Raw genomic sequence first — 20,254 nt, 5'->3', positions numbered from 1 at the left:
ATCAAGATTGATTTAACATAACTCAAAAGACTCACCAAAGACCGAGAAGTCATCCATAAATACTTCTACAAAATCTTCTACCATATCATGGAAGATTGCCATCATGCATCTCTGAAAAGTAGATGGGGCATTGCACAAACCAAATGGCATGTGTTTGAATGAATATGTGTCATATGGACATGTGAATGTCGTCTTCTCATGATCTTGGGGTGGAATAACAATCTAATTATACCCAGAATACCCATCAAGAAAACAGTAATACTCTTGGCTAGCCAGCTTATGCAACATATGATCAATGAAGGGTACCAAATAATGGTCATTCTGGTGGCTTCATTAAGTTTCCTATAATCCATTCATATCCTCCACCCAGTCACTATTCTTGAGGGGATCAATTCATTCTTATCATTTGTCACCACTATCATTCCACCCTATGTGGGCACACACTGCACTGCATTTACTTATTTTCTGACCACATCCTTCATTAAAGGATTTAGTCTCTAATGATGTTGTTCACTTGCCTTGTACCCTTCCTATATGTATATTGTGCATACACAAAGCTGGGCTTATACCATGAATGTCTGACATTTGCCAACCTAACGCTGCTTTCCTCTTCTTGAGAATCAATAATGTTGCTTCCACCTGTTAATCAGATAATGTTGCAGACAAAATAGCTGGTAAAGTGTTATGTTTACCTAAAAATGCATCTCTATAAATGTCATCACCTCTCAACACTCTCTCTAGAGGGTCCTTAGCTGCTATTTACATAGCTTCTGCCTCAAGATCTATCATAGTAATGACAGACAACTCCTCATAAACAGGTGGCATCTTAAATGCTTTATATACGTCAAAACCTCTAGTTTATCATGGGATCTCATAGTGAGTTACCAACTTCCATATATATCATCGCTCTCCCAGTTTCTAAGAAAGGTTGCCATAAGACGAATGGAGCCTCAAGATCAGGCTCAATATGTATTTTTTATTTAAGAAAGAAACAAAGGAACAATTGTACCGTACACCCTATTATTATTCCATTATAGAGGATAGTTAACGGACAATATGCTTATCCATAATTAAAAGTAAATCTAACTAACAAGCTCATAGATGAATGCACACATATAACTCCATTTCCATGATATCTTCAACTACAGTTTCAACAAAAGAAAAAAAAAGAACATGTAGAAAATAGACCAATCTTGACATGTGCTATATAATCTTGAAACGTAGTAGTGCTATATCATCTTGAAACATCCTAGTGCTAAATATTCAAAAGTGATAAGAGTTTGAACATTTCCAGCCAAATAAAAGGTAGCAACGATGGAATAAAAATTTAGCGACATCTTATAAACTTTTGTATTTCGAGATGGAGGAACTCATAGCAAAAATGAGACAGTTTAAGACAATTTATAGCAACATACTATCGAATGAACGGTTTATCTATCCATCTTACTTGCTTCAAACAAACAGAAACCACCACAAGCGACTAAACAAAAAAAACAAAAAGAATAGACAACCATCACTACTCACACTTGACAGTAGGATAAAAATCCGTAATATAAGAAACATTATCAAATGAGCACAAACAACAACATGAATGACCCAAACAGAAACCGTCACTGATTTGCAGTTAAAAATGCATAGACACAACCTGAGAATTGTAACCTTCCATAAACTTCCAATGATCAAGAAGAAAATGGTCGAGACGTCAAGAAAAATAGAAAGGTTTAGATAAGATGAGGTTTAACTTTTATGGGGTAAAGAAATGGGACTAGACGAGCGAGGAACGATCTTCACCACGAGATTCGAACACGAGCGACCAATCGAAAACCTGGGCAGCAACATAAACTCAACATCAAAACTATTATCCCCTCTTTTGAAATGTATTTAGTATGTATTCAAAGTATTTCTAATCAAACTCTGTTTGTAAAATCCAGCTAAAAAATCTCCAACCCCTACAAATGAAAAGACAGGATAAATTTATTAGGGTTCACAATTTTGAGGGGGGAAATAGGTGGAGAACGGAGATGAACGTGGTCTGATTCAGAATCCCCCACAAATTTCCAAAATTCAATTTTTTAAAGAAGGGGAAAAGTTATGTTTTGTACGAGTTTTCAACTCAGATCCCACAAAATCTGGACGACAGGGATGGCATGGACGACTTGTATCGATCGATCGTCCTTGAGTGGTACGTGGCTTCATCTCTAGCGAGCGAGGACGAGTTTCGCGGCTACTTTCTGTTGGAGCTGTGCAAGCGTAGAGAGGTACGACTAAATGTTAAACCAAACAGAAAAAAGAGAAAGAGATGTGAGCATGAACTTTCCGTGACAATTCCGTGTATTGCCATCGCGTGAAGAAAGGTGAGGCGCGTACGGGGCTCGCTGGTGGTTGCTCACGCTTTGCAGTAAAGACGCCGTCTATGTTGCTACTGACGTTCTATGTTTGTTTTTAGGAGAAAACGGTTTAGGCCGGGTTGGGGTTAAAAGAATGGGCTGCTGAAATTTTGAAAACAAAAGGGGAATAGGTTTGGGAAATGGTGGGATACTGAATTAAGGGATGGGAATTGAATGAAGTGGGCCGCTGGATTTAATTTGGACTGCTGGAAAATTGCCAAATGGGCCCAAAATTGTTCTTTTAAATAAAAATAACACTACACACACATTTAAGATGTTAAATATCAAGTTATAAACAATTTTTTTAATAATAAACTACTTATAGCATATTATTATCAAGTTAAAGCATATCAAGAAAAAATATATTATTCTCATTAATTTTTTAAAATAATAATTAACTTATTTAAATAATTACATTTATTATTCAATTACCTTATTTAAACCAATGTAGTGAATTAAATTAATTATTTTAAGTTACCTTTTTTAAACAAAACTCTTAGCTAATGTAATTTAAATTAAATATTATATAGTTACCTTTTTTTAAAAAAACTACAAAATAATAGGGATTTTATCATTCCATAATTAATAATTACCTATCAATATCTAAAACAATTATAGTTTTATTTTTAAAACTGTAACACGTTATCTAAAAAAAAAATTATATCCCCCAAATTTTTGTTCTTCCCCAAATCCTTACAAAATCATATCCTTTGCACGCCTATCAAAAATTTTCACCAAAATTCGCTCAAAAATTTGAATCTCTTTACAGTCTTCTTCTCAAATTCTCCATTATTCATCTCGTTTGCACGCCTAAAATTCAATTTTCACCAAATTTCGTTCAAAATCTCTTCTCTCTTAACAGTCTTCTTCACAAATTCTCACATATTTGCACTCAAATCTTCATTTTTAGCACTCAAATCTTCAACTCTTGCGCTAAACAAACCATACAATGTCGAAGAGAGGTAATGAAATCCCGCGAAAAAGTAGAAGGTTGAATGATGAAGCAAGCTCAGACGATTTTCATGCTCCATCTTTCAAAATTTTATCACAAACACAAACTCAACCTTCATCTGTTAAAGTTAAATCTAGATCAGGGAAATCAAAAATGGAAAAAAAAACAAAAAAACATCCAAAAGAAAACGAGAAGAAGAGAAAAGGGAAAGAAAAGAAAAAAGTAGATGAATTTGTGAAAAGGGCGAAAGAAAGAGGAAAGAAGAGGAAAGGAAAAGAAATTGAGGACTCATCAGATTCTGAATCTGATTTTGTAGAAGAGTTGATAAAATCAAAATCCAAAAATCAAGAGCCTCTGAAATCGATATTTCACATTTACAAGAAGAAGAAGAAACAGTTAAACCCAAAAAAATTTCAAAGGTTAGTAAAATTTTATTTTTTAAAACTTTATTATGTTCTGTTATTTTTATTTTCTGTTAGTTGGGAATATAATTTTAGTATATATAAACAATGTATGAATTGTGTATGATTCACTATATGAAATTACATATTTCTTCATATTACAATATCTATATATGAAACATGTATGATTTGTGTATGATTCACTATATTAATGTGGTATGATATGTATATTAAGCTTTATATAAAATGTGTATGAAATCTGTATGAATTGTGTATAAATTTTTTTGTATCAAGTTTTATGATACTGTTGAATATTAATATCCATAATTAGTTATACTTTATGTTTTGATTTGTATATTTGGTGTTGAATATATTGTATATGAAAGAATGTTGTAAGTTTGTTTGAAATGTGTATGATTATATTGTATTATGTTTTGTATACTATGTGTATGAAATTATATATTTTTTAATATTACAAGATCAATATATGAAACATGTATGAATTGTGTATGATTCACTGTATTAATTTTGTATTACATGTGTATGAAATTTCACATTTGATATACCACATTCGAGTCTATCCCGTACGAGAGTACATGGGATATACCAAGTTATATTTCAGATCCAGAAATGATGCCGCCTGGTCCAAAAAGAGCAGCAGGAAGACCCAAATTTGAACGGTGGAAGGGGTTCGCAGATGTGAAATTCAAGAGGACACAAAGCACATGCAGTAGATGTCATAAGGTTGGACACAATAGGAAGACATTTTCAAATTATCTTATACAAAAACAATGATGTTGTACTGTTACATCTGTGTTTTTGAGGGTTTACATTGTTATAACATGTTTTTTTATTGAATCATAGTACTTTTCATACAAATGTCATACATTGTATATACAACTGTTCATTTATTAACAAATGTTAACAATAATAATTCATATAATCATAGAACATTTATTCAGTTATTGCATAATGAATGGGGACTACATACAAAATTTATACATTTATACATTCAACACTTGCATATAAAAAATAATGTATGTTTATGTTCTACATATCAAATTATAATATGTTATAATTCATATAGTTTTCATACATTATTCATACCAGTAATATGCATAAAATTTGTTTCTGTTTGTATTTTGAAAAAATACAGTATTCATATATTATTCATACAAAACAATTGTATGCAAGAAGGTCATACACATTTATTACGGTATAATTGTCTATTTATTCATAATGTGGTGTTGAATCATATGTCAGTACTAATTTCATATAATTTTCATATGTTATGCTTGTAATAATTTATATGATATAATTCATACATTTTTCATACATTATTCATACATTATTCATACCGGTAATATAATTAACATCTGTTTCTGTTTGTATTTGAAAGTGTATAGTATTCATGCAAAAAAAATTGAAAAGTGCATACATTTTTCATACCAGTAATATAATTGACAAATTAATTTATATGATATAATTCATACATTTTTCATACATTATTCATACAAGTAATATAATTAACATCTGTTTCTGTTTGTATTTAACATTACATATTGAAAAGTGCAATTTATAAAAAAAAATCATTATCATTTATCATTTAAAAACATATATTGAAGAAGTCTGTCATTTATATAATTTTTTTAAAAAAATAAGTATATATATAACATTTATCTATGTTCTATATATCAAATTTTAATATGACATTCATAATTAATATAATTTTCATACATGATTCATACAGTGTTCCTATATTTTAAAGTGAGACACAATTAGTAATAATCAGTAATAATTTATATAAAATCATCAGTAGTCAAAATAAAAAAACAAAAAAAATACATAAATTGTTCATAAGTTTTAAAAAAACAAGTCATTCAAAAAAATGTACATTGTGCCATGGAGATTTATACTTCCTGATACGAAATTTTGGAGTAGGATAATTGGTGGTGTCCATAACTTGTTCTTTATGAGTTCGAGGTCCACCCTTCTTGCTAGCAACTGTTCCTGTAACTTCACTTTCACTTGTTGCGCCTTCATCATCTTTGATTTTGCGTAATGCCAAAGTAATGTAGCATATCTTTGACGATGATATTTTGAATCAATATCAATGTGTGATATATCAAAAACACCATTGCTCATGTATTCGGCAAATAGAGATGTGTATAAACTACAATCACTGTAAAAAAATTGGAAAAAAATTGTAATGAATATATAACAATTTCAATATAAAATGAATAAAAAATAATGTAAGAAAAATACATACTTTGAACTTTCTTCTTGTTGAGGAACATGTGTGATACGCTCAAACTTACTTCTCAAATGAGAAGTAAAGCGGTCGCGTCAAGTAAATAATCCAACTAGTGAGGTTGGGATCGTTTCCACGAGGAAAATAGTCTAGACTTAACTTCAACTTGTTATTACTATTGTTCGGTTGATGACTTCTTTAGAAATTAAAAGCATAAAAAGGGGGGGTTTGTATTTCCTAATGAGCAAAAATAACTAACGAACTTGAAAGAGACACTTAACAGCTTTTAATGTTGAGTTTTAATCAAGTAATCAAAGTAACAAGGGTTTACGTGTTCCCCACAGGTTCATAACTTGATAATTCTAACTATAACAATTCTTTCCTAGTATCTTGCATGCAAAGTGATAAGTTATGTATTTCTAAATCCTTGGTCCAGCATCTAGAAAATCTCACTCCGCACCTTGGTCCGGCTACGTGTGTTGCTTTCCTAACCCTTATCCTTACCTCATATTAAGCATCGTATTCGATATTTGACTAAGTTATTACCTCGTACCAATCAATACTAGCCTATTAGATAGTATACACTAAATCTATGTTAATAATTCTTTTCCTATTATCTACCTCCTTGGTCCGGCAAGCAGCATTAAGGCGAGTTCTAACGTTGATCATCCGTTAAAAAGACTTCTAAGCAAAATAATTCTTAATACATGCAAGAAACGATTCTAGAATTGTTATTTTAGCTAGGGTTTATCTCGTTATTTGCCTATGGTTCCCACAACCCTAGTTATGGAGTTTAGTTCCCCATAGCCATAAACACAATATTCAAATATGGTAAACAAGAATTCATGTACTTACTTCAATGAGAAAGAATAAAGCCGGAAATTTGCTTGATTAATCACCAAAAATCACTTGTAAGAATCTCTAACAATCAAACACTCAAAACACAAAGTCTAACAATATAATGTTTAATATCACAGAGTCTAACCTCAAAAACGAAGTTTTTTGAACTATTTATAAAAAAATACAAACCTAATTAAACAAGGATTCTAATTACTGGAAATCTGCCAAAACGCGGTTGGGTCGACGGACCACGCGACGGACCGTCGTGGTCATAACGGACCATCGTGGTCATAACGGACCATCGTGGACTCCGTCGTCCCATACTTGGTGCAATTCTTCGGCTGCTTTCTTCATTCCCCTCGACGGCAAGTGTGACGGACCGTCATAAGCACAACGGTACGTCGAGGGTCTCGTTTCAAAATACTTCAACTCTTGGAATCTGGGTACTGGGATCACTTCTCTAATCTTCACGACGAACCTGCAGGACGGACCGTCATAGCCATGACAGACCGTCACAAGCTTCGTAATCCCACACTTGGTCAGACTTCCCCATCTTCCTTCAGCAGCTTCTCTACGCTGCCACCTATGGACCGTCACAGGCACGACGGACCGTCATAAGCTCCGTAGGTGGTCTCTTCTGCATTTTTCGCTCAAAATCTCTGCATTCAGCTTTGGACAGATTTCCTGCAAAACAAAGAGAAACTTATATCAAAATTAGCACAAAAAGGGCTTTCGAACACACTAAACTTAAGGAAAAAGTATTAATTATACCGTGAAACCACGGTATATCAACACCCGCAACTTAAATTTGTTGTTTGTCCTCATGCGACGCACTATGACTCACTACACAATCTTTGTACAATAGTATTCATGTTTTTATCCTTTGCAATCATTTGGCTATCAATCCCGATTAATCTCATCAAATCTATGCATGCTATCACTATTAGGCTTGAATTTTGTGGGATTCGAACATGACACAGACTCACCACGCACTAACACCTATCCTCTTCAATTTCTCACCGAGAGGCTAACAATTCCGGTATAGCAACTAGTGTCCTCACTTTAGAACAAAATCCTCATTTTTCACACAATGATTTCAGTTTGAGTATAAGGATTACATTTCAACACTCGCTCTCAGAACAAAGTCACACTCATTCATACCTATTGCCATAAGCTTGCCCTTATTTTCACTGCCTTAAGTTCGCTATACAACCCTTAGGATCACGATAGGACTTTTTTAGCTTGTAACGTAGGCTCAGAGTCAGGTAGGGTATATTTAGGTATACTTTAGTGACTTTTTGCCCTCCTTGACATATCGGCTAAACCTTCCACTTTCTATCACTTTATCTCGCCCAGTTTCTCCTATTCTTTTACCTTGCTGTTTTCCTTCTTTCTTCATTTGTGTAAGTAACTCTTTTCTTTTCTCGTTTGTAATTCTTGAATATTTCTCTTTTTATTTTCAAAGAGTTCTTGAGTCACTTTACTTTTGTTCTTTCTCTCTCTTTGTTCTTTCAACCCCACTTTCCAGAGCATTCCTCAAAACAGCCACCCTCAACTCATGGCTTTGCCATGAGTCAAGGTACACAATACCCAAAGTCGGGTCAGGGCCATAACGAAGGTTGTTTATACATTAGCCACCCTCAACTTATGCTTTTGGCATAAGCTGAGGTGCACATGTCCAAGGAGGGACCAGGGCCAACATATTGTTCCCAAAAAAGATCAGTTGGGATGAAAAAGAAAGGTCTAATTTTAAGCTCAAATTATTTGGATCAAAGAAGGATAACTTTCATTTGGTTTCTTTTATTTAGGCTAGAAATGGGCTATATTGAATAAGGGCCTATGATCCTTTCCTAATTGTCTGTTACAACTTACTTTTAGCAGGACTAACCAGGCAAGTTCTAGCTCAGTATCAATAGTGGACTATTCAACTTTCCTCACACTCACTTGACATCTCATCACTATACCAGATTATCAGACACCTAGTTCGACTTGAAGATTTAGGGTAGTGCAATGGTGTAACTCTATTTCATGTTTAAAGCCACACAATTATCAGTTACTACGCCTTTTCATGCAACATTTTCCAGTTTTATCGGGATATCATTTTAGCCATCATGCTTCAGAGTTAAACAATGTACAAAAGATATAACGTGCCGATTCAACAGAAAAAGTGATCAGTCTTTTGGGGAAAAAGAACACAGGCAAGAAAACCCCAAAAGAGGATAGTGAGTTGGGCTACTCAGACTTCACCCTAACACTCACTTTCCATTTACCCCACCCCCAACAAAAAAGCATGAAATTGTCCCCAATGCATAAAAAAATCTAAAGATTAGAGGGGTAGGTGAAGCAAACCTGTGGCGCATAGCGCCGTCGATCAACAAGCTGGTGGGTCTGGTTTCCCAGAACCCACATCCTCTGCAATCTGGACACTCTCAGTGGTATCCTCAACAATCTGGACACCCTCAGTGATGTCCTCGGCAACAACCGCACCCTTAGTAGTGCCTCCTGCTGTCTCTACAGTGCGGGAGCTAGACGCCCCAGCCGCTATCTGCGATGCTCTGATCTAGTGTGCCTCCGCCTCAGCAAGTGAGGCTCTCCTCGCGGCCTCCATCTCTCGGCTCCTTCTTCCTTGCTCGCGCCTCATCCTCTGATCGACCCCTCCGACTCTTTGCACTCTCTCTCGGGGAAGGTGGGGGAAGTTCTGACGTAGCAAACAGGGCCGCCAATACAGTGTCCTCAACAGGCTCGACAGGCTCCGGCACTCTCGCCTCTAGGATCGTGTCGATGTCTGCACGAAGACTGTCGACTGTAGCCTGGAGAGTCGACACATCTACCGGAGGGGCTGGACGGGCTAAGACTCTCAACTCAAATGCATCGAGGCGCTGGTGAACCTCAGTAATCTTGCGCTGCATCTTCCTCTCCACACGCGCTTCAGACTCAGTAATAACCTTCTGCATCCACGGCTGGATATGATGCAGAAGGGTGGCCATTTGTGCCTCCAATTTTTGGACCCTAGCCAGCGGGGCCGGTAACGGTAGAGGAGCTGTGCGAGATGAGCTTGGGGCTGGGCTACTACCCGGGATAGACTCGACCGGGGTAGTGTTAGTGGACGCCTGTGTAGCGGTGCGGGCCTGGGCCACCGTGTCCGCAAGATCATCAGCAAGTGGTGGCAGCTCTAGACGGGGCCCTCGACGTGGGGCCAACTCATTTGCCTCGTCTCTAATGAGGCCGACGTCAACGGTGCCCTGTGGGGTCTTCAACTGATCTATGTGCCATATGGACACACCTGCGGTCCTGCAAAGAGCAAAAATCATACACGGGAAGGGATAGGTAGTAGTGACCTTGAATGCCCTCTCGTGCATGACTGCCTGGAGAAGCCATGCGAAGTCGACCTCGAATCCGGCTATCATCGCCGCTATCAACACTGCTCGATCCCAAGTGACGATGTTATCAGCAGCTGTGCGGGAAAGGCAGTGACGGACGAGCAGCCACAAGAACTTCGCGACGAACGTGAGGTTGGCCTTCTTGATGGCCCCCTTCGGCTCAGTGACCCAATCTGCACCCTCTCCGTCGACTGATAGATGCAGGGCCATCCACCTCTTGGTGGTCTCTCTCAGTGCCTGCTCGCGCAAGAACTGGCCATCCTTCACGATCTGCCAGCGGTAGTCAAACTCGGCAGTGTGGGGGGTCCGCGTAGCAACTGCACTCTCACCGTATAGGAACCGGCGGATGGCTGGCAGGGAAATGTCAACCTGCACGCCCCGGACTCGAACCTGCTCCAGTGGGGCCTGTTTAGCGGGACCAGCCCGCCTATCGATCTGTGATCGGAGAGTCACTACGTAGGATGCGTAGAACTCTCGGACCACTTCCTCGCTGTATCGTCCCAACGGACGGGCTGTCCACCCTAAGCGATGCCTGGTGAATATGTTGTGGATCTCCGGCATCAATGGGAGACTCCCTGTAAGTACCCGCCGCTCCAAGGTGAGTGTCCGAGTCATTACCCCTTTATCAGTATGGAATTTTGCATCGGAGTAAACTTGAAACTGGCCTTCGACGCACCACTGGTTTGGCTGGTCAGAGGCTGGGGTGGGGACCTGGGCTGGTGCGCCGGATGAGGAGTCTGAACTGTTAGCCTCATCAGACGAGGCCGATGCTGCAGCAGTGGCGGGTGCGGGAACCTCAGCAGATCCTGAAGCTTCCTCGGACCAGGATACTTCTAAGGAGCCAGACGCTCCTTCCTCGTTTGTGGCTGACCCAGAGGGTGTGCCGGTCAGTGTGCCCTCCTCATCAGACTGGGAGGCAGTGACTACGCCGGACGCCACCGTCTTGGGTGTGGCTCTGGGGACACGTGCAGCACGGGAAGGTGCGGAAGTGCTTGGGGGCACATATTCAGGGTCCCGCTCATCATCAGACCCGATGATCAAGCGTGCAGACGGGGCAACAGACTTGGATCGCCCGCGTGCGTAGGCTCGGTCTTGCTTGGGTGCCATAGTAGATAGTACCTGAAAAGGATCACTATTAGTACGAATAATGTCAAACAAGACAAGCAAGCCCATACAACATAAAACATTTAAAATAGTGTGTTAGTGATAGTGAAACTGTATCACACGATGGGCTGGATGACGGCTCGTTGTGGATACGATGGACCGTCATGAGGTCCGTCGTGTTGTACTTAGTCAATGTGTATAGAAAGAACCCTGAAAGAGGGGTCTCTGACCATCATGAAGGTCAAGCAGGACGGACCGTCGTTGGGACGACGGTCCGTCGTAAGAGTCCATCATAGGACACTTAGAAAATGTTGGGAGACCCTTATCAGAGGGGTCTCTGACCATCATGACGATCGTGCAGGACGGACCGTCATGGGTGTGACGGTCCGTCGTAAGAGTCCGTCGTAGGACACTTAGAAAATTTTGAGAGACCCTTAGAAACAGGGTCTCTGACAACCATGATGTTCGTGCAGGATGGACCGTCGTGAAGACAACGGTCCATCACAGGCGTCGTTGGGCAGGGGTGCTAGGTCTTGTGCAACGGACCCTACGACGGTCTGTCATGTGTGCGACGGGCCGTCATCGGGGTCTCGTTCTGAGTAGCAGTGTTAGAACTGGGGGTACCCTACGCATCCCCGATGAACCCACATGGTTGTGTAGTGTTATGGACCTATATGTGTCTATACCAACGACCTAAGAAACTACCAAAGCAAAATCACCTATGCCTAGGGTTATCAACATGGCACATACGAACCATTTGAACCTAGGTTTAGACATAAGCATATAAAGGAAACAGTATACGACTAAGAACAAAGCTAATACTAACTACAAAATCAAAATGCAAGATAAATAAGTATAAATGTAGAGACACATACCTTGGAAATGGAGAAGAAGACAAACGGAGAATGATTCTGGCAAGGTAGACACCAACAGTAGCAGCACCGACAAGTAGATGGTAATGATAAGGCTTAGGTGGTTTTTGGGAGCAATGATCAGTGAGGGGAAGTGTGGAAGTTGAAAAGAGAGGGGATATGAGGGGAATAAGGAAGTAATGGGGTGGAATATGGAGGGGGGAAGTATAAACGGTCAGATTTTGAAAAGGGTCCAGCTGGGTCGGGTCGGGTAGATTTCATTAATCGTGCGACGGTTCCCAGACGACGGTCCGTCGCACTTGCAACGCCCCGTCGTAGGTTCCGTCGTGTGTGCCTTAATTTCAAAAATGACAGAAATACATACCTGGTGTGACGGGTGCATACGACGGTCCGTTGCATTCGCAACGGTCCGTCGTTGTATCCGTCAGTGGCTACTGCGGAGTAGTTTTCTGCAGAATTTCCTGGTGATGTGCCTGCAAATTTAAAACCCATTTATAGAAAGAAAAAAATGCTACCATTATTAAAAAGACGATAAGTATTGGGTTGCCTCCCAACAAGCGCCTGATTTAATGTCGCGACACGACTGGGGCCACTTGATTACTTAGACTTCATCAAGATGGTATTCCTCGATCACTTTATTCCCCAATGTTTTATGTCTAAAATAGAGTTTTATTCGATCTCTATTCCTCTTAAACCGCACTCCCTCCTTGGAGTTTAACTCAACTGCTCCATGAGGGAATACTTGGGTAATCAAATAAGGGCCTGTCCATTTGGACTTGAGCTTGCCCGGAAGACGAGGCACCCCAGAACTGTCTACAAGAACCAAATCCCCCACCACAAACTCTTGTTTTGCATTTTTGTTCAGTCTCCTTCTTCATCTTTTCTTTGTGGTCTATGGCAGATACCGATTGGAGTTCACCACTCTGCCTCATGGTCTTACAAATGTTGAAGGTCGCTTCTTCATTATTCAGTCGGAAAGTCATCTGTCCCTTCTCAATATCAACTAAGGCTCTACCTGTAGCAAGGAATGGCCTCCCAAGAATAATAGGCACTTCAAAATCGACCTCACAATCAAGAATAACAAAATCAGCCGAAAAGATGAATGATTCCACTTTTACTAGCACATCATGGAGTATCCCTATAGGCCGTTTCACTGTCCGATCATCCATCAGTATCCGCATCGTAGTGGGTTTTGGATCCCCCAATCCCAACTTCTTGTAAATTGAGAGGGGCATGAGATTTATGCTTGCCCCCAGATCACATAATGCTTTCGCAAAATGTAATGACCCAACTGTACAAGGGATAGTGAACGCACCAGGATCTTTCTTCTTTTGGACCAGAGATCTTGTAGCAATAGCACTACAATGCTGCATTCTATCATCATCCTCAAAAGTAACCGGTCTTTTCTTTGTGACCAAATCTTTCATAAACTTGGCGTAACCGGGCATTTGTTCTCAAGCTTCTACCAAAGGGACATTGATAGAAAGTTGCTTCAACATAGTTATGAAACGCCGGTATTTACCATCCTCGGTCTTTTTCATTAATCTCTGAGGGAAAGGTGGTGGTGGCCTAGGCATGGGAATTACCTTGATGGGTACTTCTACATATTTTCCATTACTTTCCTTTGCTTCACCACTCCCCTTTACCACCTTATCATTATCCTTTCTCACATTTTTCTCGGCAAATCGCATAGATGGGTCAATGATTTGCCTACCACCCCGAGTAGTGATTGCCATACAGTGCGCATCATTCTTTGGGTTTTGGACAGTGTTGCTAAGAAGAGTGCCCGTGCCGTGTGTTCACTGTCGCAGATAATTGGGCCACTTGCAATTCGATTTGTTTAATCGAAATTGTGTGTGTATCAACTTTTTGCCCAATACTAACTAAATCACCCCTTAATTCTTTAATGTGCTCATCACTAGCATCGAACCTCCTTATCATTTTGTGTAACATATCCTCAACTCGCACCATACTATCTCCACCATCCCTAGGAGTAACTTTACGATTTTGAGGAGGAACATAGGGTCCACTCCTGTCGTTTCTATTACCATAGTTACTCCTATTGAAGTTGTTGTCGCGGTTGTAGTTACCATCTCGGACATAATGACCCTCACGGTTGTAGTTACCATAGTTCCGACCTTGGTTCCCTTGACCTTGGCGCCAATTATCCTGATTTGAGCCTTCGGCGCTTGGTCAGAACCCCACATTTGTTCATTGACTGCATAGGAATCCTCCTCATAGTAACATTCACCGTTAGGGGGTGGTGGTTTAGCCAAGTAGTTGACTGCATTAATCTTTTCTGCACCCCAGTGACATGTTTTAGTACCAACCCGAGCTCAGTTCTCATCTGAGCCATTTCTTCACGAATATCATCTGTGGCTGGGTTGTGAGTGGACTGCACTGCGAAGGTGTTTCTCCCTGTATCAGACTTCCTAGTACTCCAAGCTTTGTTGTTACGGGAGATTTTCTCTAATTTCTCAGCGATCTCAGCATAAGGGCATTCTCCATAAGATCCACCTGCTATAGTGTCCAACACCGCTTTATTGTTATCATCCTGTCCCCAATAGAAGTATTACTTCAGTGACTCATCATCAATACGGTGATTTGGGACACTTCTCAAGAATGAGGTGAATCTATCCCAAGAACTACTAACTGACTCTCCTGGTAGTGCCACAAAGTTATTCACCCTGTCTTTGTGGTTTAATTTCTTGGAGACCGGTTAGTAGCGTGCTAAGAAGACATCCCGTAGTTGGTTCCAAGTGAAGATGGAGTTGTATGGGAGATCAGTAAACCACATAGCAGCCTCTCCCGTTAGTGAGAGAGGAAACACTTTGAGACCTATTACATCTAGATCCAAATTAGGCCTCCCCACACAACTTTTACACACTGCCCTTACCTTAGCTACATGGGCATGTGGATCCTCAGAAGGTAGCCCTGAAAACAAACCTCTGGCAGTGAGCATTTGCATCAGACTACTAGTTACCACAAAAGTGTGGCCCGTGGGTAGAGGAGGCAAAACCAGTGGCCCATCCGAATCTGCTATGTTATCATAGCCTCTGTAGTATGCTTGGGGCCGTGGAGCGGGATTCTGTCCCCTCTGTTGATGTTCACCCAGAGCATCGGGTAACATCTGACCATGAACATCAGCCGGAGCTGGGATGTTCTGGTTTGGATCCTCATCATTAATTGCCAAATTACGATTCATGTTTCGCAGTGTATGCTCTAGCTCGTGATCGTAGGGAAACAACGGTTCTCTCCCTCTCCGTGTATTTGGCATACAAGGAGGATAGTTCTGAAAAGAAATCAAAAACAATAAAACAAAGTAAAATCAAGAAAATATCAACTAAACTATAGTAAGAAGTTCAAGTTAATTTAAAAGCTAATTTCCCCGGCAACGGCGCCAAAATTTGATACGCTCAAACTTACTTCTCAAATGAGAAGTAAAGCGGTCGCGTCAAGTAAATAACCCAACTAGTGAGGTTGGGATCGTTCCCACGAGGAAAATAGTCTAGACTTAACTTCAACTTGTTATTACTATTGTTCGGTTGATGACTTCCTTAGAAATTAAAAGCATAAAAAGGGGGGTTTGTATTTCCTAATGAGCAAAAATAACTAACGAACTTGAAAGAGACACTTAACAGCTTTTAATGTTGAGTTTTAATCAAGTAATCAAAGTAACTAGGGTTTACGTGTTCCCCACAGGTTCATAACTTGATAATTCTAACTATAACAATTCTTTCCTAGTATCTTGCATGCAAAGTGATAAGTTATGTATTTCTAAATCCTTGGTCCGGCATCTAGAAAATCTCACTCCGCACCTTGGTCCGGCTACGTGTGTTGCTTTCCTAACCCTTATCCTTACCTCATATTAAGCATCGTATTCGATATTTGACTAAGTTATTACCTCGTACCAATCAATACTAGCCTATTAGATAGTATGCACAAAATCTATGTTAATAATTTTTTTCCTATTATCTACCTCCTTGGTCCGGCAAGTAGCATTAAGGCGAGTTCTAACGTTGATCATCCGTTAAAAAGACTTCTAAGCAAAAGAATTATTAATACATGCAAGACACGATTCTAGAATTGTTATTTTAGCTAGGGTTTATCTCATTATTTGCCTATGGTTCCCACAACCCTAGTTATGGAGTTTAGTTCTTCATAGCCATAAACACAATATTCAAATATGGTAAACAAGAATTCATGTACTTACTTCAATGAGAAAGAATAAAGTCTGAAAATTTGCTTGATTAATCACCAAAAATCACTTGTAAGAATCTCTAACAATCAAACACTCAAAACACAAAGTCTAACAATATAATGTTTAATATCACAGAGTCTAACCTCAAAAACGAGATTTTTTGAACTATTTATAAAAAAATACAAACCTAATTAAACAAGGATTCTAATTACTGGAAATCTGTCAAAACGCGGTTGGGTCGACGGACCACGCGACGGACCGTCGTGGTCATGACGGACCGTCGTGGACTCCGTCTTCCCATACTTGGTGCAATTCTTCTGCTGCTTTCTTCATTCCCCTCGACGGCAAGTGTGACGAACCGTCATAAGCACAACGGTCCGTCGAGGGTCTCGTTTCAAAATACTTCAACTCTTGGAATCTGGGTACTGGGATCACTTCTCTGATCTTCACGATGAACCTGCAGGACGGACTGTCATAGCCATGACGGACCGTCACAAGTTTCGTAATCCCACACTTGGTCAGACTTCCCCATCTTCCTTCAGCAACTTCTCTACGCTGCCACCTACGGACCATCACAGGCACGACGGACCGTCATAAGCTCCGTAGGTGGTCTCTTCTGCATTTTTCGCTCAAAATCTCCGCATTCAGCTTTGGACAGATTTCCTGCAAAACAAAGAGAAACTTATATCAAAATTAGCACAAAGAGGGCTTTCGGACACACTAAACTTAAGGAAAATGTATTAATTATACCGTGAAACCACGGTATATCAATGTGTAACATTCTTGATACTTAGAGGTTCAGAGTGAGACTTCTGTTTATAATCAGGGAGATCATTCGCATACAAATCAAACCTTTTGCCATAAAATTCTGTGCTCGTCAGAAATAAAGGAATCATGGTATACACACTTCATACACTAATACACACTTACTACAATGTTTATACACTATTTTAATTTAATACACAATCAATACACTGTTTAGTACACACTTAATACAATTTTTATACAAAATTAATACACATTTTATACACAATTTATATACAATTCACATATATATGCAATAACAAAATCTTAAATTAATACAAAATTAATACAATGTTTATACATACTGCATACTACACAATTAACTGCTACATACAATCTAAAATACAATTTCATAATTAATTTATCCAATTTAATTTTAAAAAAAATATACAGTTAATTCAATTTTTATACAGAATTCATATATATATTACAAATCAATAATAGCTACGTACAACTATAAACATTGATTTTCGTATATATTGTTCATACACTATTTATATACATTAAAGTACAAAATGTATACATTATTAATACACAATGTCAGATATTGTTCTACTGTTTCAAAAACAAAAAATTTGCTAAATTGATCAAAAACTGTAAAATTTTAAATTTTAACCAGTAATCACATTTACCATCATTCTTCGTTTTAATTACACGTGAAAATACATTTAATATTACGAATTTTTTATTAGTAGAAACACTGAATTAATGTTTCAAAAAAAAAAAAATATATATATATATATATATATATATATATATATATATATGAATTTAACATATGCAATATAACATGGAAAAAAAATGACACATTACTAAAATATTAAAAAAAACTAACCCGATGAATTCCATTTGCCACCATGTTTAATAAAAATTGACACAATTTTCTCCATCAAATCAAATCTAAACTTTTTCAACCTTCAATTTAATTGTTTTTCCAAAAAAAAAAATGATACAATATGACAGAATTCGAATATATGAATATAGTTCAATTCCTGGAAAAAAAATTGAAACACGTTTATGGAAAGATATAAGAGAATAGAATTTTTTTAGGATAAAAAATCAAAAATAATTACCACTAAAAATGGACTGAGATAATTAAGGTGCATATCTATAATTAATATATTTTAAAATCCCTTAAAAGGTGCACATTTGGTTATCAGTTAAAAACAGTAACTACATTCACGGAAATTATCCAATTTTGATTACTCATTTTTTAATTTTTTTTTTCTTCCTAATTTTACTGAACAAAATATTTACAATATTTTAATTTAAAGAAATGCTATAAGTTGATATATTATATGTTATAGAATGAAAATCAAAATCTTGTGCCATAACTTGAGAATATGACTACATAATATGCTATATACCTAATTTACACTTCTTTTAAAGGGTTTAAAGTATTTGTTTAATAACATGAATTAATGTAAATTAATTTTGTGAGTTTCTTAAGTTTAACAAAATAAAATAATTTCTTCAAATATAAACTAAATAATTAGAATAAATTAAAATTATAACTATAACTTATAATAGACTAAGTTATTAAAATATTTACTAAAATTAAAATCCTTTTGAGATGATTTGCAAAATGTTTATAAAATATACTAATTATATAAAAAATTATATAAAACATGAATATTACTTAAAATTATAAAGAAAATTATAAAAATAATTACAAGTAACTTTAAGAAATATTTTAAGCTTTATAAAGCTAATTATTTTAAATTGCTTAGAATTTATGAAGCTCAGTGATTAATCTATTTTGTGGAGGTCCAAAATTGGAGGTCACCAACTGTCCCTCATTTTACTTGGATTCATGCAAGAAATTCGAGGAAAATTAAATTAACTAATCCAATTTTAACCGATCACATCTTCATCTTTTGAAAAAGAGAGTTAGTACAGTCTTTAGGAATTATGGTCGAACCTCAGAATTGGGTTTCCAATATAGTTCAGGCTATATGAGAATTCAGGAGAGTTGTAGTTTAATATGCTTGATTCCACACAAAATTTTGAAAAAACTCAAAGCCATTCCAATACTAAATTATGAAGGAACCAGAATGCTCGAGAATAAGATTTAAGAATGAATGTCGGAATACAACCGAGTTTCAACATCGATTCTGCCTATATATCCCTCATTTTAGGAAATCAGGCTGCTTGTAATTTGACTTAAACAGTTGAAAAGAAAATTTATTATACTAGATAACCTTAAGTTCTTGAAGAGCAACAAAGTAAGTCGAGTTTGAAAAGGAGGCTTGCAAACTCATAACCATGAATGTGGCATGTTTAACACCTACAAATAAAAACTTACAAAGACATAATTTGTAAAACACTTGGCACATTGTCACTTGGATTGGAAAGCTGATTCCGATGGAGACCAAATATTTTCGGATGCGAAACTAATACCGACAAACCCAAAGAAAAAACCTGCATACCTTTTGATAAGAGTGTGGTTTGATTGTAGTGGAAGTCATTCTTCTACTCGCGTCTTAAGATTTTTACACTCTTCTTTGGACTATGTCCTAGATTGTTGTTAAGAAAATTTCCACGTTGTGTTACATTCTTTTTGATGTTGTCCGCACTTGTGGTTTGTTTTTGAAGAATTCGTCCTTTCAGGTACTCTCAACAGAGACTGAGATAAAACTCATTAGCATAAAATGCAATTCCAATGGGAGATATTGTGTTTTACCGTGTTGACACTTGATTGCTCTCTTGAATATTAGATGTCAAATCCATTGGGTTTGAAGTAAAGTAAATAAAGCTTGTGTCTCAAGTTTACAATAAAATCTTCAATGTACTCTTCCATTGATGTCAAAGTAATAAAAGAGGCTGATGTGATATGTTGATAGTTCTTCAATGTCATTGTTGATGGTTCTCTTGATGTCATTTTTGCAGAGAAAAATGATGCAATCGATGTTGAGCTTCTTGTCATGGGTAAATATTTCTCTTGCGGCTCATAACTCCTTCTCTTGCGATGCATGAGTCATTTACCGCGATGTATGAATCTCCTTCTATTGCTATGCATCAATCTTGTCTTACGATGTACAAATTTTTTCTTGCAATGAATG

Source organism: Solanum lycopersicum, chromosome 9, assembly GCF_036512215.1.
Source record: "Solanum lycopersicum chromosome 9, SLM_r2.1".
In the NCBI taxonomy this organism is placed as follows: domain Eukaryota; kingdom Viridiplantae; phylum Streptophyta; class Magnoliopsida; order Solanales; family Solanaceae; genus Solanum; species Solanum lycopersicum.
Note: the sequence above shows the minus strand (reverse complement) of the source record.